This window comes from Lygodium microphyllum, chromosome 20 (genome assembly GCF_053477565.2).
Source record: "Lygodium microphyllum isolate KBCC chromosome 20, Lygodium_microphyllum_v1.1.10, whole genome shotgun sequence".
Lineage (NCBI taxonomy): Eukaryota > Viridiplantae > Streptophyta > Polypodiopsida > Schizaeales > Lygodiaceae > Lygodium > Lygodium microphyllum.
The window spans coordinates 78,723,931-78,733,914 of NC_141154.1; positions in this window are offsets into that span (position 1 = coordinate 78,723,931).

Genomic DNA, 9,984 nt, shown 5'->3' on the forward strand with positions numbered 1-9,984 from the left:
ACCATCGAGGTTGTCGGGGGTTTGGATAGAAGATTACCTATTCACAAACACGTACAAGAGAGATTAAAGTATTGTGACATGTACCATGTCGTACTACAATTAACAAACAAATGAGTTCATGCACCTGTTCACAATGGGCCAGCAACACAAAGGTATCGCACAAACCCGTCCATTTTTTTCGAAATCTATTTTGAGAAATCCAGATGGACCTCGTCGAATTGTTACTCCAGCTCCGTCAAGTACCCCTTTGAACCACTGCACATCAAATAGTATCATAGAGAATGTACGGTAATCCACCGTAACAATACTTTGCAAGTTCCCAAAATACTCCATCTCATCTATAACCGTGTTTGGATCTGTTTCTCGTCGTCGGCTCTCCTACTCAAACCTTGCCATGATACCACAATCCATTATGGAGTGCATTTTGTCAATACGCTCCACACAAAAATGCCATCTGCGTGACCACGCTGCACTGTATATTTTGTACTGTACATTGAAATACTCAAATTAGTTATTGCATATAAAATATAGATACAACAAATCCTAAACATGTCATCATCTTTGGACTACATCCCCTCGAGAATCATCCACTCCTCCATTGAGACCTCCATCCCTTTGCGAGACGTTGCGTTCAAAGCTCCATACAACCATCACGTTGACATGAACCGCTGTATCTCCTTCATGCCCTCGGGATATTGAATCGATCGATGGCACATACTACATCAAAATTCAGATCGCGCTTCCTCTTGATCTTGCCTAGCGATCTGGTACTTGGTGAGCCACGTCTCCATAGAGTCATGGTGCAATATACAAAAGTGATTCACCTTCTCCTCCATTGCAGCATTCATTCTTTTTTCTATCCCATTTCTAACCACTACATCTCCGGTCAGTCTATCATTGTCCTTCAGCGACCATAGCATGTTGTTGTCTAGATCCACCATTGGTAGCCATTGTGAAATATGCATTAGCGCCTCAGACACCAACCAACCTTCAGTCATGCTACCTTCTGGCCGAGCTCGTTGTCGCACAAAGCCTTTCAAGGTTTTCATGAAGCGCTCCAAGAAGAACATCCATTGCATATGGACAGGTCTAGCAATCTCCACTTCATCTACAAGATGCACAAGAAGGTGGATTTGTATCGTGAGCATGCTGGTAGGTAGGTATTTCTCAAAGAGACAGACTATCTCCACTACTCCCTGCCTCGTGGATTCAATAGAGGACGTCTTAATCTCCTTCTGTGAGATCCATTGCACCAAAGTCGACAATCTATAAATGGCCCCGCATTATGAACAATGGGGATACACTCCAAATAGCAAAATGCGCACGCCAATTACAATCCATTCATAGTACAAACATGACATATCTTATGCCAGTCATGGGATTTTAGCCCTGATAATTGGTTGTCTTTAGAAAATGCAGACCTGAGAGAAAGCATCATACCTGTTGGAGTGTTTGATAGACTTGACTACTTGCTTCACAATACGCTTTTCTTTCGTGGACAAAACCCAAGGAGCGTGAGGTAGCTGCATGTGACCATCAGCACTCGACTGTAAGCCAAAGCGCCTCTATCTTGCCTACCTCCTTCAAATCCATTTGTGTCCCTATAGTGTCTCTCTTTCCTATGATGTGGTCCCATAGCAAGATACCCACATTCTTGAAAATATGCATGGGATCCAACAAGTGCTTAATCTGTAAGTGGGTCCAATATGGCAACTCATAGAAAACTAAGAACCGCCGCATTCCGTTTGGATGTGACTCCACGTGGACCATTTTCAGCTTGTATCAGCGTGTGGCATTCATACATGTTGGAGGTCGTCCAAGAAAACCTTCCCTGAGTTCATGACCCTCTGGCAAGAAAGAGGTGTGTCCTTAATATACAATCTTCTTCATGGTTCGTGACCTTCGGGAGTCTAACTGTGGCCCGCACAATGGACATGCATGATAACCTAAGGTAACTAGACCTGTTCCAACACCTCTATCCGGTGAATAAAAACTTGAATGAGATAAAATATAAATATTACCAATGAGAACGGAAGCCTATTTACATGAGCACTCTCCGAATCCCGGAAAGTCATGCATGGTCCACATGAGAATGACTTGAATATTGGCGGACCTTCGACCAGCACGCTTGCTTATATCTTGCACGATGACCCCCTCCTCCCACAAAATCTTAAGCTCATCGACTAATGGACGAAGATACACGTCCATATTTTTGACTTTGTAGCGGCGGGGATGAGTAAGCTAAGGATGAGATGTCCTTTCTTCGTAGAAAGTCATGGAGGGATATTGTAGTTGACAAGGACTATAGGCCACACACTGTAAGAAGTTAAGCGCAGACCGAATGGGTTCATGCCATCCATTGCAAGATCGAGCCATCCATTGCGAGGACTACGACTACGATCACGACCACGACCACGACCACGACCACGACCACAACCACGACCACGACCACCACTAGGACGACCATGACTACGACCACGACCACGACCACGACCACGACTATGACTATGACTATGACTACGACGACCACAACTACGACCATGACCATAACCACGACCACGACTATGACTACGACGACCATGACCACAACCACGACTACGACTATGACCATGACCACGACCACGACTATGAGTATGACTACGACTACGACCACGAGTACGACTATGACCACGACCACGACCACGACCACGACTACAACTACGACTACTTATATAGAGATGAAGAGAGAGACAAAAGTTAGGGAGAGAGTAAAGTTAGAGAAGAAGAGGAGAGAAGTGAGAGAGGTAGAGAGAGAAAAGAGATAGGGGGAGAAAGAAGGATTTAGGGAGAGTATAGGAAGAGAGAGAGGGAAGATTGAGGGAGAGAGAAGGGTTGAGAGAAGACAGAGAAGAAAGAGAGAGAGATCCGACTAGAGCATTTGACACCCATAGCCAACACACCGTGGAGAACACAAGCACAAATTGACATTGAATTATGGCAAGAAAATCCACCACAAAATAATAATTATAATACTCGCGGTAGGATTTAAAAGTCTTACTAATTTCAATCGGTCATGGATGCCATACTATGGGTAGGTTGCACTCACTAAGAATAGAATTGGCGATTCACCTCATCTTCTCTCCATCATCAATAGAATTCCCCTTTACCATTTACAACTCACCCACCTTCTCTCCACACTATTGCACACTACAATCTCTATGAGGGCATGAGATTGGGATCTCCACAGATACCAAAGCATGATCTCTAGCTTGATGGTTGTATATATACTACTACTACTCATGGAAGAAACCTTAAAATAGTTATTATGCTCAAATATGTGCTTGTTAAAGCAGAAATTTGTTTCTAAGACTATTCTAAGGATGAAAGAGGGTTAATGATAAAAGAGTATCCTTCCTTGCAAGTGATTTTATATTATATTTTTAAATTAAAATTGATAGTTGAAGATGAGTTTCTTAAGAGATCTTGTGGTGATGCTGTTTTAGTTTTTGCGAAGCATATGAATGATGATGTTTTAGTTTTTTGTATTTGTCTTTTTAAAAAGAGATTGATTTTTATGGAATATCCAAAGTTATTTTTGGATTTACGTTATGAAAAATGAATGTTTTTCTAACTGATAGGCTGATTGCCTTCTTTGTATACTTCTACAAAAGTTTCTGTGCCCTCATAGGTGGATATTTGGTTACACACTAAACCTCCCCCAAGATTAGTGGCTAGATCCCTTCACCAAGGGGATAGTTTGAGCATGGTGGAGGCTAGGACAAGCCCCATGTATGAGAGGTCTCTTTGTAGGAAGAACATTATGCTAGGAGACGCAAGTGTGCTAGGGTTCTCTAGCCATATATCCCTTAGGTTTGTTGAGGATCGGGCCTAACGCCTATGGGCCTAGGATGAGCTTATTGTAAGGTCTTATTTCCTTTTCTCTCTTTCTCTCCCTCTCTCATTTCCTCTCCCTCCCTCACCCTCACCCTCTCTTTCTCTCTTTCCCTATTAGGTTTAATGATTTTTCTCTCTTTTTCTCTCTCCTCTCCCTCTCCCTCTCTCATTTCCTCTCCCTCCCTCACCCTCAACCTCTCCCTCTCTTTCTCTCTTTCCCTATTATGTTTAACATCTTTTGTCTATTTTTCTCTATTTTGCTCTCTCCTCTCCTTCTCTCATTTTTTTCTCTCTCCTCTCCCTCTCTCATTTCCTTTTGCTCTCTTCCTCTCCCTCTCTCATTTCTTCTCCCTCCCTCACCCTCTCCCTCTCTTTCTCTCTTCCCCTATTATATTTAATGTTTTTTCTCTCTTTTTTTCTCTCCTCTCCCTCTCTCATTTCCTTTTCTCTCTTTTTCTCCCTTTCTCATTTCCTCTCCCTCCCTCACCCTCACCCTCACCCTCAACCTCTCTTTCTCTCTTTCCCTATTATGTTTAATTTTTTTCTCTCTTCTCCTCTCCCTCCCCCTCTCTTTCCCTCTACCTCTCTCATTTCCCTATTATGTTTAATGTCTCCCTCCCTCTCCCTCTCCCTTTCTCATTTCTTCTCCCTCTCTCATTTCCCTATTATGTTTAATGTCTTCCTCCCCCTCGCTCGAGTTTCGGCCCGTGTTTTTTTTCTATGGATATCATCGCTATTTGCGTCGCTATATCAAATGCGACGCTAATAGCGACGCAAATAGCGATGCCGCTACTTGTCATCGCTAATGCCCATCACTATAGCCTCATATCCTTGTAGTGCAAGTTAAGTGTATAGCCTAGAAACCCTTTATAACCATCACTAATGAACCTCAATAATGAAGAGCTATTATAGAAAGACAGAGTGCTATTTTTGCTAGGATCTTTGGGATATAGCCTGCCATCTAACCAAAGATCAAGCTTCTTCTTTCCTTTAAACATGAGTATATGTTTTGTAGACTCTATAATAGTAATGGGTTTTGTTCTTTTTCTTATTGGCTCATACTCACTATCCAACTCAATATGAAGATGATAGAGATGCCTTATTCTAGAGCTACAGAGATCATTGGATGACTGATCCATAGTTAAGGATGTGATTAGAAGATTGGATTGAAAAAGTATGCGAATTAGAAACAAGAAGGAAAACGAAGAAGAAACTAGTAAGGATGGGAAAGAAAGAAGAGAGTGAGAATGGAGGGAAGTAATCAAACGTCGAAAGAAATTCAAATTGAATATTAGTTTTCACTTTAATGAGAATGAGTAAGATCTTCATTTTGACAATCTTTGTTTCCCTTATGGCGGCCTAGATTTCTTGTTTTGATGTGACCACGAGAATATCAAGACAATGACTTATTAAATTTTTTTTGATATATTTACTTACCAAAGTATAAAAGTTTTTAAAAATAAAAAATCAATTTTATTTCCTAAAATATTTTCTCTCTCTAGGATCACTTACAGGGCATTTTTGAGACCTCAAAACTCCCCTAATGCCAAGCTTATTAAATCTCTTCTTTTAACTTTTTTGTTGATTTCTTATGTATATAGAGGACATCATTTGTTGTATCTATTTCTTAAAGAAAAGGCCAATGGACATCATCATCATGTGATCAAAGATACAAATATCTATATTTAGTTTGATGTTTGGCGCACTTTTTTCATACTCATGGTTTATTAAAGTAATAGTCAAGTGGGTGACAATATCTAAGCCATTGATTAGCATTACATGATAGTTTGGAGATAGATCTGAGGATATGTGGAGTTAATGTGTGTGATATTAAATGTGTTTAGATAGGGGTAGTTAGGTATCTAATTCCGAATTATCCATATAGTACATCCGTTTTTGAGGCCATAGTAGTTAAGCTACTAGAAGGAGCCTATTGATGTGACATGGTGATATGGTTACCAATGCATTTGGGAAAATCCAAAAGGTTAGATTTGGGATTGATAATTAGTAGAAAGTGATTAAGTTGTGCTTATACATATATGCATACATGTGCTTGTGCATAGCCTATAAATATATGTGTGTGTGTGTGTGTATTAATCCCATACACATATTTGTACATTTGCATAACATCTACATATGTGCGTGCACATGTATATGTGTGTGCTTTTGCATAGCCTATGCATATGCACACATATATATATATATAGGCTATGTATGCACATACATACATACATACATACATACATACATACATACATACATACATACATACATACATACATACATATATATATATATATATATATATATATATATATATATATATATATATATATATATATATGCATGTGTGTAGCTTATACATATATATGTGTGTATGCCTAGTCTATATATATGTATGTACGTGGCCTATGTGTATGCTTATGTGTAACATGTATGTGTGCATAGTTGATGTATTTTCATACATATATGTATATGTACCCACATATTCATAAATTATGCATATGTATGCACATACTCTACTCATGTGTATAGGTGCATACATATGCATATACATATATGTATGCATATAGGCTTCTTATCCATATAGTCAAATTCATATCTATGTGTATAGGTATATGTATGGCTATATATATGCATATGTGTAAGCCTATGTATACTAGTATGTCATGTTATGCTATTAATTCCATTTTACTATGTTATGATATGTATATGTATAGGCATATGTATATGCATAGGATATGCATGCATCTATACATATACGCATACCTATACATTTATATTTGTATATTCATGTATATTTCTATATCATATTATGCCCCTAATCATCTTAAACTATGTTGTCATAGATGTTTCTATTTATCTTAATATATGTTTGATATGATTGAGGTCATTGTCTCAAGATCTCAACCTTGAGGATGAGAGAGAATGACGGCCAAGGTAGAGGCCTTATTTGGCCATTGTCCTACCCTAGCTAAGCTGTATAAGTATATGACCACCTCTCAATTATCTCCATTGTATGAGCTATCCCATGTAGTAGCAGAGCCATGGATGTAGGTGTTGAGGTAGAGGTTGTTTTGGTGGTGGTTGGAGCCTCTTTTTATAGCAAATTTTAGAGAGACTAGTAGCATAAAAAAGAGAGGGAGATACAACCTCAGTTAGATGTGTAAATCCTTTAGGTGGGTTTCCTCCAAATCATGTGACCGGAAAGGAGGTCTTGAGCTACTTGCATGTTGTAGCATGTGTAAACTACAAAGATTACTTTTTAGCCTTTTAAAACAAGTTTAAAACTAGATTTCAAATGCACTGTAAGTAACCATTGCTGTAGTGCACGAGAAGTACCCTGATCCCCCACATCTGAGATTTACATACCATTAGGCTCAAGAAAGGACCAGAAATACACTTTCTAGAAAGAGAGCTATGGTCAAATACAAGGAAGTGGAAAATAAGTGGAGGTTAGAGCAAGGCTTGGATCCTAAGCCAATGCCAATGACTGTACACAGTCAAGAGTGGATAAAAGCCCAAAGAAGGGTGTAGCATGGGATCCTTAGCCCATAGCATAGGAAGGCATGATAAATCCAAATGGAGAAATTTGGTTCATCAAACTTTGAGTGAAGACGCAATCCTCACCAAACAGTCCCAAGGAAAGCGTACAACTGACCTACAACAAAGGCTTCTTTCCACTCACTGTGTAAGTCATGTCCTAGGAAGACAATTGCTATGCAATCCAGGACTGATACCATGTCATGCCTCATGCATAGTGCATATGATCCTAGTGCACAAACAATATTTATCCAATCAACATTTTGTGATGTGGAAAAAACAACCCTTTCATGATTTTCACTAAACATATGCTTCGATGTATGGAGACTACCACCGATTTCTCGTGCTACTAGCCCCTTAAATTAAATTATCACAATTCGGAATGCAAAATCAAATGTTTCAAAAATTCAAACCCTCTCAGCCCTCTTAATTTCTTAATCTCACCCTTTCCCTCTAACGTTTAGCTTATGATGCGTTGCATATGTGCAGGGTATTATTTTTGTATGAATTTTTTCGTATAAAATGGAAAAAACATAAAACATGACACATAAACAAAGCTTTACTGAAGCCAAAATTCATGCCTTAGCTTTGTTATATATCCACAATCACGAATCATAATTTTCTAGATTTTTATAATGCGAAAATCTTATTTTTCCTCATTTTAGCTATTTTTCTCTATTTATTTGTGCATAAAAATAGAATATTTTTTTATTTGTGATTAGTGAATGATGATGAAAGTTGAAATATGTTTTTTCTCAGAACTTTATCCCCCAAACTTCTTCCTGGCCCATTGAGGCACCATCACGGCATTGACATTGAGGTATTGCTTCATTATTTCAGAGTTTTACTTTAGTTCTCAGGTCTCACAGGCTGTAAACAAGTTGTGGGCAGCCATAGCTCACACCTCTTGGAGCTTCCTTCACCTGGATCTTGTTTCCATTCTATCAAGGCTTGCTGAGGCTTGGTGTAGGCCTTCTTTGGCCCTCATTTGTGCCCCCTTTGGGCCCCATTGTTGACATGTGGGACAGCAGACCCCCCCAACTAGCTCACGTTTTTTTTTTGTGCCTGTTTCAAAATCTGGCCAAAAATCACTCTTTTTATTATATCTTGGGCATTTGGAACCCGATTCAAGCAAGGTAAGAGTCTAAGTTGGGGTTTTGGCACGCTCCGGACATGATGGTGATGTCAGATTTGCCAAATTCTGATGGTAGAATCTTCTACAACATATTTCAGGTCTGAGGCAATATGTATTTGTATGCCTATGCTTGTTTGGGCATGACTACATAATCGGTTTGATGCCTATTGCATCCTGATTGATTGGGGGGATTGAAGCTACATGTAATGCTATGATTTTGGCATGATTTTGGGGCTGGAAATACACAGTTTATAATAGTAAATGCATGCTGAATACTCTTGGGATGAAGCTATCTTTCATGCTTTGACATACGCCTATTGGTTCCGGATGTATGTCTTGGGTTATGCTATGATGTATTGATCATCGAGGGACGACTTTGAGCTTGTCATTGAATCCCGATGCTTTTAAAAGCTTGAGCTCATTTCAGCCCACACTTATTAACATTGGTATATGCTTTGACAGTGATGCTTCTTGGGTTTATGCATACCCGTTGCTTACGGCTTGATGCTCATGTCACGGTTGATTACCCTATGCATACGTTGAGCTTGAGTGCTCATTGAAGATCCACCTTGGATGCATTTTGGATTATCTAGAGTAGTCTTGGATGTTACTTGGCTTGTCAGAGTTTGGATTGGGATGTATTTGATATCTTACATGCTTACGGATGCTACATACGGATGCTCTACCGCCTACATGTTCGAGATGTACTATTGATGTATTGTCTTGGACTTATGTCATTGGCACTGTGTCTTGCCTTGGCTTGAGCTCTTGAGCTTGTACATATGACTTTTGTGCCAGTGGGAGCATTCTTGACATTGCAGTACTTTTATGCATTGAGCCATTACATGTCATTGAGCAGTTACAGACACTTGAGACTTTGGGACTTCTTACCTTTTGGGATGATGCATCATATATCTTGGTTCACTGTATTCTTATGAGCTAAGTCTCAGTTTTGGATCCGTATCTTTGTGAACTGACACCTAATTGTGTCAAGTTTTGGTAGTGGCAGGAACACTTTGCCCCATTGACTAGGGGGTGTGTCGCAAATGTTTGTATGACATACTTGGGTGTTGGATTCATGCTTATCGACCGTCATATGCTTATGCTATGCCCGCATGATGCCGGCTTTGGTCTTGGCAATATCTGATTGCCTTGGGATCTGATTTTGGCACTGTTAGCTCTCTTTTACTGAAATCTGAAATTTATTACAGTAAGCATATATGTATGGGATGACATGGATTTTTCATGCTGAAACACTCTGAAATGATGTACTTTCACTAGTACTTGGTGGATAGCATCTTTGGTTCCACTTTCCTTGCCATTTTCCCTCGATTTTGGTGATTTTTTGGTCATTTTTTGCAGTAAACAACACAAGTAGTTTTGAACTGTCTACAGTCTTTCAGCTTGCATTATGGCGAGTTCTTCCACTAATC